Below are 18,143 nucleotides of genomic sequence, written 5' to 3' on the forward strand. Positions count from 1 at the left end.
GTACTGTCGCGTCCTTAGAACAGCGCCAGCTTCTTCCTGCGCAGCGATGCCCGAAGAGAGGGCAATCTCGGAGCGGGAGTCTCGCCGCCCGACGCGGACTCCCGTTTTGGGCGAGCGACGTCCCGCGCGAAACTTGGGGGGGGGGGGGGGGGGTGAAAGAAAGAACACTGGAAGTGGGGTCGCCCCGACGAGCCTCTCTCTCCCGTCTTCCAACATGGCGGCCCGCTTCGGGAGGCGTCCGCCAGAGGGTGGGGCGGAGTCGGGGTCCCGGACTCCACTTGGCAGGCGCTGCCCCCATGTGCGCGCTTTCTCCCCCCTCCCGCGTGCGCGCTCTGGCGCGCGCTTCGTGGTCGCCTACGCTGCCTCCCGCCGCGGTATCCGGCACGTGTCCCGTGCCTGCTCCCGGTTGAAACTCGGCCCCGGCAGTCCGTGTTGTCGGTGCCGTGCCTCAGCCACGTGCTCCTCGGCGGGATCGTGCCCCGCGCTGCGGCTGGTCCCGCCGTGGCCGGGCACGCCTTCCGAGCTGTGCGCCGGTCACCGAGGCCCGTCCGAGGATAGCGGCATGCGCGCTGGTGCCGAAGGGGGCAGCAACGGTGGCGGTGGTGTGTCGTTCGCGCTGCCCGTGGTCCGCGCCCCGCTCGAGTCGCCGGGCAGTCGGCGGCGCGTGCGACCGGCCGCCCTCGGGGCCCTGCATCAGCCGCGGCTGTCGCTGTTGGGAAAGCCCCTCAGCTACCGGGCCCGACAGCGCGACCTGCGCTACCGACACGCCCAGACGGCACTGCACAACTTTCTCGACAGGCCCAGGGGATGGGGGCCTGTCGCCTATCACCTCTCGCTGTGAGTACGAAGGCATCGCCAGTCGACCGCGGCAGCCCCCCGTAGAGAGGCGTCTTTGATTTGCCAGTATCTTAGAAATAAGAAAGAAGTGTGGCTCACCTGTGTATAACCTCGTTTCGTGGGTAGGGCTACATTGGTGCACGATACGTGGCTCGAATGTCACGAGTGACATTCGATGCGCAATATGGTAGAGGTGCTTTCAGTGGAACGCACTAAGCGGTTGCCTGTTGTGAACGCAATATTTACAGAGGCATGGCATATGCACTATGTCCCAACCAAAAATTATTGTGCTTTCGAGAACGCCTGAGTAGGTGGCATAAAGTCTGCACGACCCGAATGGAAACAAGAAATACATGTAAACTCGAGCGGCCATTGCAATATCGTGCATGGTCTTGCCACTCCATACGCTTTTCTTACGAATGCAAAGGGCTCGGATTTGCGAATGCCTTCGTTTATTTTTTTTTTTGTTGTTGTTGTTCCTGTGATAAGGATCAGCTTAAATGTCTTTTGTCAGCCAAGCCAGCTGGCAGCCACCGAAAAGCTCGCGGTGTTTATTTATATAGCTCATCTAGCCCGTCTCCCTCATCACAAGGCCTCTGGTTAGTAAAATTCTGTCTAGCACGCCTTGAGTGCTTAAGGCGGCGATGTGTGATATTCAACATATTTTTCTTATAGTACTGGAATGAAAATTAAAGGGCATTAGTCCAGATTACAAGGGTGGCGACTGCATTCTTTTCACATAGTACCAATAAGAAATATAAAACGACACAGGAAGAGCGGCCAGCAGTTCGCAAATGAAGCAGATAGCGAGCTCGGAAGCGTAAACGAGCTCCCGATGTGGTTCTACATACACAGGAGCATTGATGTTGTACAGAAGGTACGACACAATACACTGATTTCGGAACAGTCGAGAAGGCTTACAAGGTTGTAAGGCGAGCAAGATATAGAGATGATATCATATCTTTAGTGTGCTACATGCAGTGTCACAGAGCGCTCCAAGTGAGCGATGAAATATGTGTAACACGCCGATTTACAATATGTAAAACACTGTCTCATTTCACGAGTTGTGACGTCATTGCGGTCGTGCACTGTGCCACCGTTACCCGTGTTACTATCAAGGGCAACTCCGCTGAAATCGTACAGATACCCACTTCCGTGTATCAGATGGGACGCGTTTGTAAGTATGTCTGGAAACCGAATGACAACGATATAAACACGTATATTTTACAAAGGAAGGTGGAGGAAGTTGGCCTGCTTGCCAATCTGCGCGAAACGAGCTCTTCCTGAACCACTCTCCTTCGTCATCTGCCAATCGTCATGTGGAGTGACGTCGTTAACCCTCATCCCGAACAAAACCGGACGCGGGCTTCGTAAACGAATGCGTGTTCTCCGCGTGTGGAGGACGCAAACGAGCGAACACTGTCGAGTGTCACCCTCAAACAGTTCCTCGCTGCTAGAAGATTGCCTAATAATGTCTTCCGCGCACGAAGTCATTTGAAGCAGCTGCGCAATATGCTTTGCCGAAAAATAAAAGATCAAGCGGCAGCTTGCAGCGATACCTACATTGATGTATATTTGTCGAAAGACTTTATTTTCGGCCTTGTCTACAGAATGGAACAGTAAGAATTATATTGTTGGGTCAGAAATCAGGCGGCTTTGCCGCGGACAGGTATCAATCCGGTGACCCCGTGCTTAGAAGCACCGACGCCGTAGCTGCTTGCTCACCGCGGCGAATAATTTAGCGCAATTGTGCGCATCGCCTAAATACAAATAACGCTCGGACGAAATCGATTGCAGTAATACGAATCACGCCGGCGCACTGGATGCGGCGAATCGCAGCCACTGCTGTAGCAGCAGTCCGACCGCTGCCGCAGTGGCCTTCGACCCGTACTGTCCGTTGGCAAAGGGCTGACAGCGGAACCTTGTAGGGCAGCCGTACAACGTGAGTCCAGCCATGGCTTCCCTATGGGCTGACGCCGGAAAGGTTCCCTAGGTCTTCTGTTCTGTTCTCGGTGTTGCGCAAGCGGCGCCAGCACACTTGCGAGACTTCGCAGGAACTTTTTTACAGTGGATACGAATGCGTCTTTTCTTCTTCTACCACCGCACAAAGAAGGAGGCGACGCATGCTTTTTCTTCATTTTTTTTTTACTGCCGTACCTACCTAATCGACGTGCCTTCGAGAGTTACAAGATCATAACAGGATTCGCTCTAATTGAAAGGGTGCTTAGCAGGAAAAATAAATAAATATATATATATATATATATATATATATATATATATTACACGAACGAAACTCGTTAACTGCTTCCGATTGTCGCGTATTTTATTTTTCTACCTCTTGGTTCTGCTTTCCGAACGTGAAGAACCTTACAAAGTACTCGGTGTTCATCATAGTGTCTTCGGCGGCCGGGAAGAACTGAAAAAAGAAAGAAAGAACAGAACAGACAAATTCATTTGCGATACTTCAGCTCAGCCAAATGCTTTTGTTTATTTTCGATTTAAAGTATATATACATAATGTCACAATGTCTTTAATCAGTAATTTCCAGAAGGGCTTATTGGTTTTTTTTTCTCTATTGTTGTAGTGATTGTCTTTCTGAGGTGGGCGCCTTAATTTTTACGCCGTCAGCTAGCTTTTTTACTCCCTGCATAGAAGTGACCGATTGAGACGCGAGAAACCTGTTGTGAGTCATGGCACTTGCTACCGTCCTGCAATAGAAGCGATGAAGTAGTCGTGTTTAGCTACTAATGCTGGTGGACTGACTAGCATTACTGGCAAACGTGGTTCGCTTTGTGAAATAAACCATACCGCTGCATGTCCACATGATTTCGTGGTTGGGTTTTGCAGAGATTGAGTTCATTAGGTTCATATTTAATCTGGTTACTTCATTCGGACTCGCCGTGGTTGCTCAGTGGCTATGGTGTTGGGCTGCTGAGCACGAGGTCGCGGGGTCGAATCCCGGCCACGGCGGCCGCATTTCGATGGGGCGAAATGCGAAAACACCCGTGTGCTTAGATTTAGGTGCACGTTAAAGAACCCCAGGTGGTCCAAATTTCCGGAGGCCTCCACTACGGCGTGCCTCATAATCATAAAGTGGTTTTGGTACGTAAAACCCCAAATATTATTATTATTTCATTCGATGTTCCGGTTTAACGTTCCTTAACCCCACAATGCTATCAGAGGCGTTATAATGAATGGCTGCGTATTAATTTTACCACCTGGGGTTGCTTAACATGTTTTCGATGCTCATTACTCAAACTTTCTCGCACTATGTAATTTTCTTTATTATCTACGTTATGATTTGCATGTTTTTTAGTCTTAGAATTCGTTAAAATGCGAGCTTTACTCCTGTAAAGAGCCAATACCTAAATGTGGTATTTCTTTTTGTTTTGCTTTAGCTACTATCAAATTCAGTCATTTGCTTTCAAGCTTTTGCTGCGTAACACTCCGCGATAGAGGGCTCGTATACGGTAACCTGGCACCTGTCTGCAGCTTAGCGTCGACGTCTTCGCTAAATCCACGGAAAACTGGCGGAGGCACGTTTTGGCGCCCCCTATTTATCGCACTGAAGAGTCTTTCGAAGAAGAAGACGCAAACAAAGCGTGCGCGACATTTTGACAGGTCGCGCTTCTTTGTTCTAAACAATACTTGACGGGAATATCGGGAAAGCGGATCACCGACGTGAATGAAATGTTTGGGAGGCATATATGAAACGCGAATGTTTGGACTGGAGACGCGACATTCTGAAATAAAGCCCTCATATGGCGGAATGACGTTAGTGTTCTCAGCTACGCGCGTCAAAGCAGGAATGCGGGCAAAAAAAATAAATAAATGAAGAGCAGTATGTTTGCACTGAGTAAACGAAACGATAGATGAAAAACAAGATTAAACGACGCTGCTCGGATTGACGTCAAGCCGAAGATTATTTAGGCGCTTATTCACATGCAATTTTGCGTGTGCATGCTGCTTAGGTATTACATGCAACATGTCTCTTCTGCGCGAAAGGAGAGCGTTTGCATAGAAGAAAACTTATGAAGAACTGAGGAATAATACGAAAAACTAATAAACTCTCAATAGTGTAGTTTCGTTCACGGGAAACGGAAAAACGGGAAATTGAAGGAACGAAATGATCGCACGACACTAATAACAGCTCGGAAAGCGACTTGGACAGCCGCTAGTCTTACAGCTCTTTAGTGACTAGAACAGTGCGATAGCGACTAGTAGAAGTGTAATTGAACTGCATAACCGAACCCGAGCGCATATTATTTTTTCTTACTGGGGAAAAAAATTTATATATATATGCGTATCCAACGCATATCTTTGAATCTATGCGATGCGAAGCTATCATGAAGTGGTTAATAAAGTGTTATTCTAAGTTCGCGCATTTCGTGCCTGCGTCTCTTGTGTCAAGGCCATCGGCACGCGGCAATTATCTCAAAGAGCAATAGTTGGATTTGACGTGACAGAAGTGCACTTGCGATTGTTGCTTCGGTTGTGGCGTTTGGCTGCTCTGCCGGGGGACGTAGGTTCGAACCCACCGTCGGGCGCGTTGTTGAAGATGTTTTGTTATTTTTTTTCAAGCTTGAGCTATTCGTCGAGACAGCAGCAGCCATGGTAAGGAAACTCCGGGAGGTCTCGCAAAGAAAGCTTCGCTTGAAAAAAAAAAAAAGATGCCCATCTCACATTTTCCTCCGCAAACACTTAGCTGCGCTCCTTTTCTCATAAAATGGTAGGCGCGTTTGCTCAGAGAGAATTTTATTAATCTGGTTGGATCGACAAATTTGTTGATAGGAAATATTTATGTGGAAATTAAAACGGCTACTACACTTCCTTTGGCCTATACTGCAAAAAAAAAAAGGTAAAGGAACAAGTTTATGGAAACTAAAAATAAGCTTAAAGTGTATTGGTGTAGCTACATCATCTCTATATCAATTTGGTCGTGCGCTTATAAAGAGCATCGCGCTTATGGTCCATGCACGCGTGTTTCTTTGCATTTTCATGTCGCTCCATCTGAAACTCCTGTAATTTTTTTTCGCCTCCTTAGTCACGAAACATTGTGAGTTTGTCACTGATTCTGTAATGTTTCTTTCGTGGTGCGTGAAGTGTTCATATTTTTTGTTACTCCTGCTTAAAACCTGAATTAGCAAACGTAATTTCAAAAGAAATGAAAACCGATAGTCAAGATGGTGAATAAGATACGGCTGACTGCGAGAGTCAACATTTAATTGATCATCCTCGCATCACTTGAGAATAGGCTTGACAAATTTTGCAACTAATAGAATTTGATCTATACTTTGCTGTAGACCGGGCCGAGAGATTGATATACCGAAATGACAATTCTGCAGATCTCTTGGCCACAAGTGGTACAGAATTCCTAAATGTAGTTACATATGCTCAGAACTCCTCTGTATACACACCGGCACTCTGGATTCTTCGAAGCAAACATTGTGCGTCATCTTCGTCCTCATGACGTCACTGCGTCTGACACTGTTCATCCATCTGATTTAGTGATTGCATTTCAACAGATCGAGTGGTGTAGTGAATAAACATTTTAAAAAATCTTGGGCCATTCCATAATGCGAAAGTGGGTGACTAGTGAAGCTGTGTAGCATAGGACAAAGAGGTGACACAGAATTTCGAATAATGACAGGAACACACTTATTATCTTGATAGGTGGTCATCATGACGAAAGGTAGGCATGCACATTTATTTTTATACAATCGCGTTCATTTATGTTATACATTCGTTATATACATTCGTGTTTTCATTGGGCGGTATATTTAGGCAAATAATTTGATACCGAAATCACCACACCAACTGGCAATGGGCCAGTGCGGTCGGTGGACAGTATGGGAAAGCTGGCACGAGGAGCGCCGTCGGAGCCAGCTGTGGAAGAAGACGACGACAAAGGCGCGAACCATTGCTGATGATGATAGTTCTTGTTCGCACGTATGAAAATTTCAGCGAACCCTAGCCATAAACAGCTTGGCTGTGAAATTGCATGAGATTAAAGCTGTTGCCTTTGCGGTGATAAAAATAAACCCTACGCGAGATTACACGTCGCTTAGCATGAAAGCAAATGTAACTGTACGCATTGCCATTAAACACCATTTATTAAACGCTTCACTGAAGCTTCACTTCACAAAGACGTGCTCTGGAATAACAATATTTTTCGTCCTCTGTAATGAGTAAAATCAAATTAGCTCACCGTTCAAAGAAAGGTCCTCAATGCTTGCCTTCATTATGGATTAGGTTCGCGGCAACGCTTCAGTAAGTTGCCTTAAGTTCTACTGCAGCGCTAAACGCGATATCCACTCAACCACATGTCCGGGAATTGCGACAATCGGACGGCAGCTTCAATGGAACCGCACTTACGACTGGTTCTGTAGGCATGTCATTGTTACACACAGCAAAGGAAAATAACATAAATATAATACGCTTTCACGTATGAAAGCCCACGCAAAAACAGTTTTGTTCCCAGTGGCCCTTGTCTCAGTATGGCGTGGCAGTATTGCGCCATAAAGGGACGCCGTATGCTCGTTGCAGAGAGGAAAACGACACAGAGCAGTAACACAGCGCGGAGTTGTCGTTTATTTTTTTCCCAGTGTACTGTTTCATATTTGGTGCTGTCCGCTTCCGCTTCGTTCGTTTGCTGCGTCCCTGCTTCAATAAAGTGGGCTAGGAGGCTACAAACTCATTGTTGGGTCAAGTTTGCCCTTTATTCTACCACGCCTATTCACACGAGTTGCTGAGTACGGAGAGAAAACGGCAAATAGAAGAGGAGAGTGCGGCGAAAGCAAGACAAGGCGTGGAGTTTAACCATACGCACGTCCGGTTTGCTACCCTGCAATGGCGGAAGTGAATGAAGGGCCGAAAAGAAGGAAAAAAAGCAAGGAAGAGTGAGCTGGCTACGCGCACCGTAAGAGGTGCGTGCCAAACCTACAAGAAAGTCGCAGAGACCTGTAGACCTCAATTATTGCAGCAACGCCCTCGTTGCCTTATGTGCCTGCGATAAGGCGTATCGGTTGCGTGTAAGCCCGCAAGGGGGAGGAACATCAAGGAAAAAGGGAACTGTCACCCGCCCAACTGCGGCACAAAGCTACAAATGCTTCGTAGCTTTGTGCTGCAGTTATGCTAATGATATTTGTTTTTTCATCGATAGAAAACGCTCAGGTAGAGAAAAATTTTACGGAGCCTCTCACTGCTCCGCTCCTTATGATACAGGGTGTCCCAGCTAAATTTAGCGATAATTTAAGATTTTGCAAATGCCACGTATAGCTGGACAAAACAAAGGTAATGCTGTTTGGCGTCGCTTGGAGATGCTCAAACTATTTAATTTTCATTCCACCTAACTAAATTATTAGTTTTAGTTAATTAATCAACTTTTCAAATATTATAAGTTGATGAAAATTGTCAATGAGAAAATTGTAGAGCGACATGAAAAACTCCCGACACAGCTTTCCGTTGCTCGGTGCGTGCTACATAAAAGTGTTTTTTCCGAGCGGACGGAAAAGAGGCACGCAAATGCACGCGAAGTTGCCGCACAACTGGCCGCTCGAGGCACTTTGCCTGCCACTCGCCGGCTTCTTTCACGCTCGGAAAAATGCTTTTATGTAGCAACGGAAAGCTGCATCGGGAGTTTTTCGTGTAGTTCTACAATTTTCTCATTGACACTTTTCATATAATTATAAGATTTGAGAATTTGATTAACTTATTAAGACTAATTAAATAAATAGGCGCAAAGAAAAAAATTTGTTCGAGCATCTTCAAGCGACAGCAAACAACATTGCCTTTGTTCTGTTCAGCTACGTGGCATTTGCATATTTCTGTAAAACTCTGGCTAAAGTTAGCTGGGACACCCAGTATACAACCCATGTGCTGCGACATTATACCGGGTGTTCAAAATTAAACTTTATGGTTTTCTTGAAATTAGGCAGTGGGAGGCACGTGATGACCACCTGTGCAAATAAGTTATGTGGCCAGGGGGACACAAAGTGATATAATAATTAACGCTGTCAGCCTCGCAATTAACTGAAATTGAATAAACTTTTCGCTGACTGCGGTAAGTGAGTATGTTTGTATTCGAAAGTTAGAGGCAGCCTTATTTCTACACATTGTCACCGAGTCGAAATGTCAATTGTCGTTCGCATGATTACGCGTGCAAGGATCGGCGAAAAGCTCCTCCCTGATGTGACGCAGCTGTTGCGTGCGGCGTTTAGTCTGACAACGGGGCGGAGGCATTGGCAAAGTTGATATTGGCGCTTGACGTTACGCCCATTATAAGGGCGCAACGCCGTACAAGAATACGACTGGGCAGAAATTAAGATTGGGTGCGCATGCATTTAGAACAACCATCGTACATGCATTATGTGGGTGCTAAGCTGCGTAAAATAATACAGAATAAGTTGTGCAGAGATGGAAGCAACCATCAACGGTGATTGTTATGTAAGCGAAGGCCCGGAAGCTCCTATCAAGCTATTCGCTTTATTTCGTATTATATTCCTATTTGCATATATTATTCGTATATTTGTTGCAGGGAGAATTTAACCCACCGTAGTAGCTTTTGCGTTGCATTATAAAACTCGAGTGCGCTTTATTTTAGTTGGTTTTATTTTAATAATATTTTTTATTACTTTTCAGAACAATCAGTCAATAAATTAGTCATTGACTTACGAATAAATGTTTCGCGAATATATACAGAACACGAAGACATCACTCGTAGTGTTAATAAGGGGCCATATACCTACCTACACAGAAATTGAGCTAAATAAACGAACCGAAATCGGAAGCCCTCACTGCAGCAATCTCGCTAATGTTTCCCGGAACCTAGAGGATGTGCCACCGCCGTATCCGCTTACGACTTGCTTTCCATGGCGTTGTGTCAATGCTGACATAACCGAAGGACGACCTGGCTCATTACGTCATCGACTTAGGAGAACTGGTCGTATCGGATTCAACCGCCATAAGACAGTATTGCGCCTGAGCAAAATGCAAAAATAATGACAGTCACTTAAGTATACTTACGTTATTGGAATGTAAAAGCATTACGACTTCTCTAAGTTATCACCATTAAAGATTTCTTAATTACTACAACGTGCTTACGTTCCGTTCTTCGCTGTCCTTTTTCTTTGTTCATTGATCACCGGGGCCGCAACCCTTCAAAGGTTATAGCCAAGTAGCTACGAGTTCATGTTGTGATTGCCCAATTCTACCCGTAACACTGTAACGTTCACTGGAACCCACACGCGACTGATGTAGGAGAACTTGAGTTATTATTATTATTTCTTTGTTTCCAACGAGCCCGAGACGTGGCGGAGAGGCTAGGTCTTTCTGTCCCGACGTGGGAGTGACCCTCTACGTGCCAGTGCACGTTCCTATCGACCCCAATAAAGGTTTCCATTCCATTAAACTTTCATAAATCTCACCTAACGCAAGCAGTTCCTCGAAGTCCAACGGTAAATGCGACATCCAGCCTCACTCTACCTAACTCCACTTTAACCAACCGCGATCCCCTCTAATTCACCTTCGTTCCCTTTAGTGCGCCTTAATTCCCTTCACCTTACGTCACCCTACTCTGACGTCGCACGTGACGTGTACAATGACGCACTCACTAGGCCACGCCTTTAGTCAGCCAGACACCCGGAGTCGCTGTGGCGTCGGGGAAGCGTATACTCGTCTCACACCCGGGAGGTCCGGGTTCGTTTCCCACCAACACCCAGTTGAGCCAAATTTTCTCTTCAAAGCCACTAATTTACATTGTTTACGGGAGCCTCCCTGACAAATGTGACTCATCTCCTTGCATCGGCCACTTTTCGTACCACCGCCTGATCACACGAGATTATCTGTGTCCCGGGACATACAATACTTTCACATTGAAATTAAGCATGCGACGAATTGTTAAGGACAGTCGTCACACGCCACAGCATATACTACTTTATCGTGAGCAAGAATTATCGGCAATTTCAAAGTTCCCGACTTTAAGCTCGAACAAAAATAAGAAAGTAGGCCAGCAAAACTTCTATGGGGTGGTTTAAAAACAAAATAAAATAGATAACGTTGCGCTGAAATATTGCTGGCGATAAGACGAGCGCTTCCGGACTAATATATGAGGCGCCAGAGGAATCAAAGAGTTTACGCGCGTCATCGCGCTCTTTTAGTGCTATCGGGCAGCATCTTGAAGTAAAAGCGGAAATTTTGCTTATCGGTTTCTGGTCATGGTTTTGTGTTTTGTTTCGTTCGGTCGGTGGCGTCTAATCTGTTTTACGACTGCGCTGTGGCTTTTATCGAGGCCTCCGGGGATCCTTCAGCACGCAAACGACTTATTTGCCGACTAAGGCGGCGCGTGGCTGGATGGCGGACGCTTCTTCCTAGAAGAGCCGTGAAAAATAAAAAAAGAAAGAAATATCAAGGCTACCACCGCTTTTAGTTATTTGGCAAGATTGAATGGTTGCGCTGAAAGCGAACAATAGAAAAATATCCGCGGTTGCATGATGGGTAGTGTGCAGTATTTAGGTCAATATATCCATCATAAATTTCTTTCCCTCGCAAGATTTTGAGTGCGAATCCAGTTGCCGAGCGCGCGCTTCCGCTCGCAGTTCTGCTCCTTCAAGGCAAATTATCGTTACGAGCTTCAGAAAAAGGACTCGAGCTTTTTTTCGGAAATATTTGACGAGCGGTGCAGTGTGCAAGTGACCAACCTAAAAACCAATTTTGGTGGACCCAAATCACTAACGTTTCCGATTTTATTACGACGCTATTGCGGCTACCATAAACTCGTTACTTAGGAAGCAGCAAGAGAAAACTATGAAACGGACGCCTATTTCAAAAGAACTTATTTCCGAAGCCAGGAAGCATGTTTTACTACGTTGATAGCGCTTTAACTAGTGGTTCAAGCGAACGCCGTGTTAATGAGACGCCCTTCCACGAGAAAAGTTGCCCCTATACGCTCAACAGCACAGAAATCAAGTGCAGATTGAACACATCGACGGCGTTTTGCAGATGCATGCATGCCGCACTTGTCATATACAGCAAGTGAAGTCAAGCGAAATCACGAATTGACATTGTTTCTTATTTAACGCGTGCGCGTGTGCGTGTGCGTGCATGCGTGCGTGTGTGTGTGTGTGTGTGCGTGCGCGCGTGCGTGCGCGCGTGCGTGCGTGCGTGCGTGCGTGCGTGTGCGTGTGCGCGCGCGCGCGCGTGTGTGCGTGCTCATTTCGGCCCACGCATTTTACGCCCCACGCACGGATTTTACGAGCCAGAACTGTGATCTGATTATGATGCACGCCGTAGTGGGGGACTCCGGGTTATATTTGACCACCTAGCTTTCTTTACGTGCGCCTAAAGCACGAATATTTGTCATTCTCTTAACGGGAACATATTGTTTTTAGTGAAAAGTATGCATCCAGTGGTGGGCGCACGCATTTCAGGTGACGTCACAGACGCTTGCCGCTCTAATTTTTAACCATGCTTGACACGATAGTCGCGACTGCCAGAGATCTTTCTGTGCAAGCACCAAAGGGTATATGCCACTCTCTTTCGATCCACCCGCAGAGGCAGCAATTCATTCTTGCATTGCACCCCATTCGGAATGCGGCCGCCATGGCCGCGTTGGACGCCACGATTTCTCAGCAGAGAAGCCTTTGCGCTGCCTCGGCGGGTGGATCGAAAGAGAGCGCCATATACCCTTTGGTGCTTGCACAGAAAGATCTCAGGCAGTCGCGACTGTCGTGTCAAGCATGGTTAAAAATTAGAGCGGCATGCGTCTACGACGTCACCTGAAATGCGTGCACCCACCACTGGATGTATACTTTTCACTATAAGCAATATGTTGCCGTTAAGAGAATCACAAGTATTCGTAAGAAATGTGAGACACAAAAGAACGTTGCAGTCTTTTGTGCTTGTGCACAGCTAAGATTGCTTCGTTTGTTTTGGCAAAAATGACCACAGTAGGGTGCGAATGCGGCTATAGGGAATATAAACGAATTGGGAAGGATAATAAGCGTTCGTAAATACTGTCGTTGCAACGGCGTCGGGAAGCAAGGACTTTCTGTTCAGCACTAATACAATTGACGCTGAATTGGAGAGGTAAAACGTACTACAAAAATTATTTTTATCAATTTGGCGATTCTGGCTTGTCTGCTATAAACATCAAACCGCATTTGAGATTTTTCTAAAGCAAAATGTGGAAAGCACTGAACGGGAACAATTTTCGAAGGCTGCCCGTAAAACTAGCAATAGTTAGAAATTTACGCAGGCTACGGTAGTACGCAAAACCAGGAACTCGACAAAGAATTTAAAATGTTTCTGTTATGTCTGCCTACTGCATTGTGCCATGCAAATACATTTTTTTCATAATTAGTGAAAAATGTTTCAGTAATAAGTTATTTTTGACTAGCTAAATGTTCCTTTGAAGAGCATGTCATACTGCACAAGCTTAAAGAAACTAAAGGTTGGCATTCAGCTCTTGGTATTATAAGTATGTCGGTTCTATGTGCATTTAATATCGCATTTATTGTTGTTGAATAACCAGACTATACATAATTTGGATAGGTGACAAGTATTGTTCGCAAATGCTTTCTATTCATGACAATAAAAAACGTTACCTCACAGTGCTGCTCACTTGATAGTAGTTTCTATAGAAATCAGAAACTCCAGGCGAGTTCGTGAAAAAAAAAAAAAAAACTACACGGTGATAGCTTTCATTCTTGCATTCTTCGATGTAAGTATAATTCTTATATAATCAAAGATATTCTTCTCTCTACGTTGCTTAGTGTCTTCGCGTTTCCGGAGCTACTTCAGTGGCCCTCCGTGCTCCTACGTATTGTACTTTCAATGTGGAATTTCTGAGGGACCTAATTTGCACCTGTCCAAAAAGAATGGTATTTTGTTAACTCGCAGAAACATTTGTTTGGTACCGGGACTTTAAAACTGATATCACTGTATTTTTCGAATCATTCTTACTGTTAAATAATCACTTTTGAGCACAAATTACCACCATGGAGAACAAGAAGAGCCGGTGGCACCTGCAGCCATCAGCATCGCTTTAAGTACAACTAATAACAATTAAATAAACAGGTAAGGGTTAATAAAAAGAGGTTTTCTGCAAATCTCAAACAATCCTTTCATGCATCCAACAACCGATCGTCCAGCAAACAACTGCAGACCAAGCGAATGCGCTGCCACGCCTTCGCTCAAACTTCTCTCGCCACAAGACGGGACAAACGATCCCCGTTGGGATCCACTTATGGTTGTCTTTCCACGTCGAGAGAGAAAAGGAACCTGTCATTTGGAGGCTGCCAGGGATAACCACAAACCTATCATTTTCTAAACAGTGGCGCCTATACGTTTCGTGTGGCTGCTTGGCTATAGACCAGAATGGCACCGCGAGCGGCGCTGCTGCGCCGGCGTTGAGAGCGCCGCATGCGGGGCAAATTCAACTAGCGGGTGGTACCCCTCTCCCATCTCTCGTTCGCACCGCCTCTATTGCCTCTTGCACTGCGCGTGTTTGGGAACGTTTCTTACCGCGCACGGTGTGTGCCTACGCGTGTGTGCGTGGACGTTTTAATCGAAGGACGATGCTTATTATGGTAGCACACACAGTGAAAAAATATACGTGCACGCGCACTCCGGCCTTTCGAAAGAACAAACGAAGCATGCTGTCAAAAGCAGTTTCGCCAATGAAGGCTCAGAGTTTGGCGACGCACAACTTAAGGGAAAACTCGGAGCGCATTGCATCGCAATGCAGGGAGCGCTTGAGTCAGGCGGCAGCAGCAGATCGCGCAGGCGCAGGTGCTCGAGGGGCGGGGTCCTAAACGGCGTCATCTCCTACGGCGGCGCGCGCTGGCCGCATTGTCGATAAGCGTTCTACTGTCAGTTGCAGTGCGCCGATCTCATCGTTACTGCGTGAAATGAGCCGGTATTTTTTACTAAGCGTTGTGCGACGCCCACTGATACACCTTGAAGGTAAGTTCATCGCTGAAAGGTGCAGGGCAGTCATAGACGACGTACTGATTCCATACATTCTTGACGGCCCGTTCCTGGATTGCGACTATATATTCTAACACGATAGGCCGCCGATCCACACTGCTCGTGTTGTGCAAAAACTGCTGGAAGAGCGCGCCGTCACTCTCTTGGAGTTGGCGCCTCCATCACCGGGCGCCAACATCATTTAAGATGTCTGGGGCTCGTTGAAAGTATCGCTGGCGCACCATCCCCTCTATCAGTCGCCCGAGGATAGGTTTCGATCCACCATCGTCAGCGACTGAGACGTGCTGCGAATGAACGCACCCCTGGCCAAGTCACTCTACACTTCACAGCCTTCCACGATGAGTGCTGTCATCGCTGCCGCTGGGGACATGACGAGATACTAACTGAAGTTCGGAGCGTAACGTGTCCAATTCCCCGCCGGCGGGCATGGTCTGTCTGGTGTAGTGAATGATTGTCGAGAAAAACCACTTCCAGCTCATTGTCTTAACCTAAAACCTTCCTTGAATCGTATATGTTTGTTTCATCGTGTTCGACCCCCATAGTTATCATTGTTGAGTGCTTTGTTTTCCTTTCGAGTCAAATAAAAACTGAGCACGTTGCGCGCACATCTTCGTGCGTCTTGTCGCTGCTTATTATGGTAGCACACACAGTGAAAAAAATATACGTGGACGCCCACACCGCCCTTTCGAAAGAACAAACGAAGCATGCTGTCAAAAGCAGTTTCGCCAATGAAGGCTCAGAGTTTGGCGACGCACAACGTTTAGTAAAGGATATCAGCTTAGTTCCCGCAGTACCGATGAAATCGGTGCACTGCCTCTGACAGCAGCACGCATCCCGACAATGCGGCCAGCGCACGCCGCCGTAGCAGACGACGCAGATCACGACTCCGCCCCTCGAGCGTTTGCGCCTGCTCGAGCTGCTGCCGCCTCACGACTCAATTGCCTGCCGCATCGCGATGCAATACGTTCCGAGTTTTTCCCTAAATGTGCAACAGACTGTACACGCTTCTATTTGCTTTCAAGATCGGCACGCTTGACGTTTATTTTTATGGCTGCAATGCGGCATAAGGGCAGCGTCTGCTTCGCCATGTAAGCGACGCTGAGCAGGTAATTGGAAACGACATTGTATGTGCCGCCGGAAAAATCGTCGGCACATACGAGCTATAGTCATTTTAGCAGTTTCTCACAAAATGTTTGCTGCAAATCCGTGTTGTCGCTGATGGCGACAACGGACTTCCTTCGACACTGTGCGGATATAAAATATATCGCTGCATAGCACAAGTACGACATGCGTACACATCGTTGACTAGTACGTCCCCTACAATATAGAATAGAGGCAGCAATGTAAATAGCTTGGCCATATTTTAACGGTGCTCAAGAGGTGGAAGTTGAAAGTATTAGTAATCATTTCTGCTTCAGCAATACCGGCGCGACCAAGACGCGGGCGTGTATCGTCAGTAACATAGCGCAAGAATGACACAGGGACAAACCGAAATGCGGGACGAGCGCTAACGTTGAACAATTGAGTTATTGCAGCTGGTGAGCATATATATACTCACTGGGACGCCACTGCAACAGACACACTGAAAGGAAGGAGGAAAAGCAGTGAAGCAGTCAAATTTTCGAAGCAGCTGAGATAGCCAGAGCAGGTGACGATTGCGTTAGCACGCCGTCTATTCTTTTATCAAAGAAAGAGCTTGAATTGTCGGGCATAGTAGTCACATGACTGCTTTTCCTCCTTCCCTTCAGTGTGTCTGTAGCAGTGGCATCCCAGTAAGTATATATATGCTCACCAGCTGCAATAAATCAATTGTTGAAAGCGTTCGTCCCGTGTTTCTGCTTGTCCCTGTGTCATTCTTGCGCTATGTGTCCCAGTTTGTATGTATCCCACCAACACGCCCAAACTTCTTCCTTGCTGCAGTGGTGATGCAGGAATGAACTCCGGTCATGTTCAATACATCGTGCACATACTCAATTTCTCGGCACGCGTGAACTTCGGCCACTGCTAGCGCATACAACAGAAGTGGTTCCCATTCTTGGGCAGCGCACACACAAACTAAACACGAGAAAAAAGACAGGACAAGCGCTGGTCGAACAACTGAAAGTTTTTATATCAAGAAAAGGATTATATACTGAGTAATTATTGAATTCATGTGGGTTACATTGAAAAACCGTCGTACACTCAGGAGTGATCAATAAACGGGCTCGCCTCGTTTGCCAGTTGTTTACTTCGTTCGGCGCACCACACTAATCGACCTCTGTCGTCTGCTTTTTTCGTACCATTTTCTCGTGAATCGGCAGAATTTCACTGGTGGTATCAACCATTTTGTGTTTACGTTGCTGTCGTGACAGTTAACAACACAATAATAATTTTCGGTCATCCGAAGAGGCGCCGTCGCAAACAAGAGACGTTTCGCGCGAAGCGCGAACTGAACGCGGGCGCGGAAACCAGCACCCGTTGGAGATGAAATCGGGCCGCCGACGGAGAAACGAGCGCTGGCGTCTAGGATGAAACTTGGCGTGCGGACGTCCATTTGCTTTATGCGCTATACAAAAGTGCAAGAAGGGGATACTGTGAATAAATCTATCTATCTATCTATCTATCTATCTATCTATCTATCTATCTATCTATCTATCTATCTATCTATCTATCTATCTATCTATCTATCTATCTATCTATCTATCTATCTATCTATCTATCTATCTATCTATCTATCTATCTATCTATCTATCTATCTATCTATCTATCTATCTATCTATCTATCTATCTATCTATCTATCTATCTATCTATCTATCTATCTATCTATCTATCTATCTATCTGAAGATAGTTTGCTTTATTGTAAGGAAATTGGAAAATGTGGGCACTAAGTACGTCGCCTGATATTCCACACATAATGCAAAATAGTTGACTGAAAGTATGAATTGCGGTGAACCGTAGTTTTACAGCAATACAGTGATTCATTAGCACTGACCCACGGTGCCGACTCCGGAATATATAAAAAAGATTATCAGAATTAAGTGGTTTCTGCGGCTGTGAGTTCATTTACTGCGGCAACAACAGGCCCCGAGAGGGGAAAGCGCCATTCTTTCAGAACAATGTATCTGCAGTTTGCGTGCCTTCGTGTTCGTGCATTGCAGTGTCACCTGCTGCGGCCTCCAGAAGAGGCACTTCAATGAAGCCACCGAGTTTCAGAGCCCGCGTGACGCGAAAAGCCAGCGCGAATCGCCAAGCGCGGCTATTTCACCGCGGCTGCAGTGGTCAGCTCGCGTGCGGACACCGGGTGCACACTTCCGCCGTGCCACGAGTGTGCGGTCATCA

At 46.5% G+C, this 18,143-nt stretch overlaps 1 protein-coding gene across 1 annotated transcript in view; it reads left to right on the top strand.

Annotated features, from left to right (window-relative positions):
- Positions 1 to 767: 767 nt before the first annotated feature.
- LOC142584827 (potassium voltage-gated channel subfamily KQT member 1-like) overlaps positions 768 to 18,143 on the top strand; it is a 528,313-nt gene continuing 510,937 nt past the window's right edge. Inside the window, exon 1 of the mRNA XM_075695111.1 lies at positions 768 to 837. The gene's annotated coding sequence lies outside the window, so the exon portion shown is untranslated. The remainder of the gene's footprint in view (positions 838 to 18,143) is intronic.

Source organism: Dermacentor variabilis, chromosome 6 (assembly GCF_050947875.1).
Source record: "Dermacentor variabilis isolate Ectoservices chromosome 6, ASM5094787v1, whole genome shotgun sequence".
Taxonomy (NCBI): Eukaryota; Metazoa; Arthropoda; class Arachnida; order Ixodida; family Ixodidae; genus Dermacentor; species Dermacentor variabilis.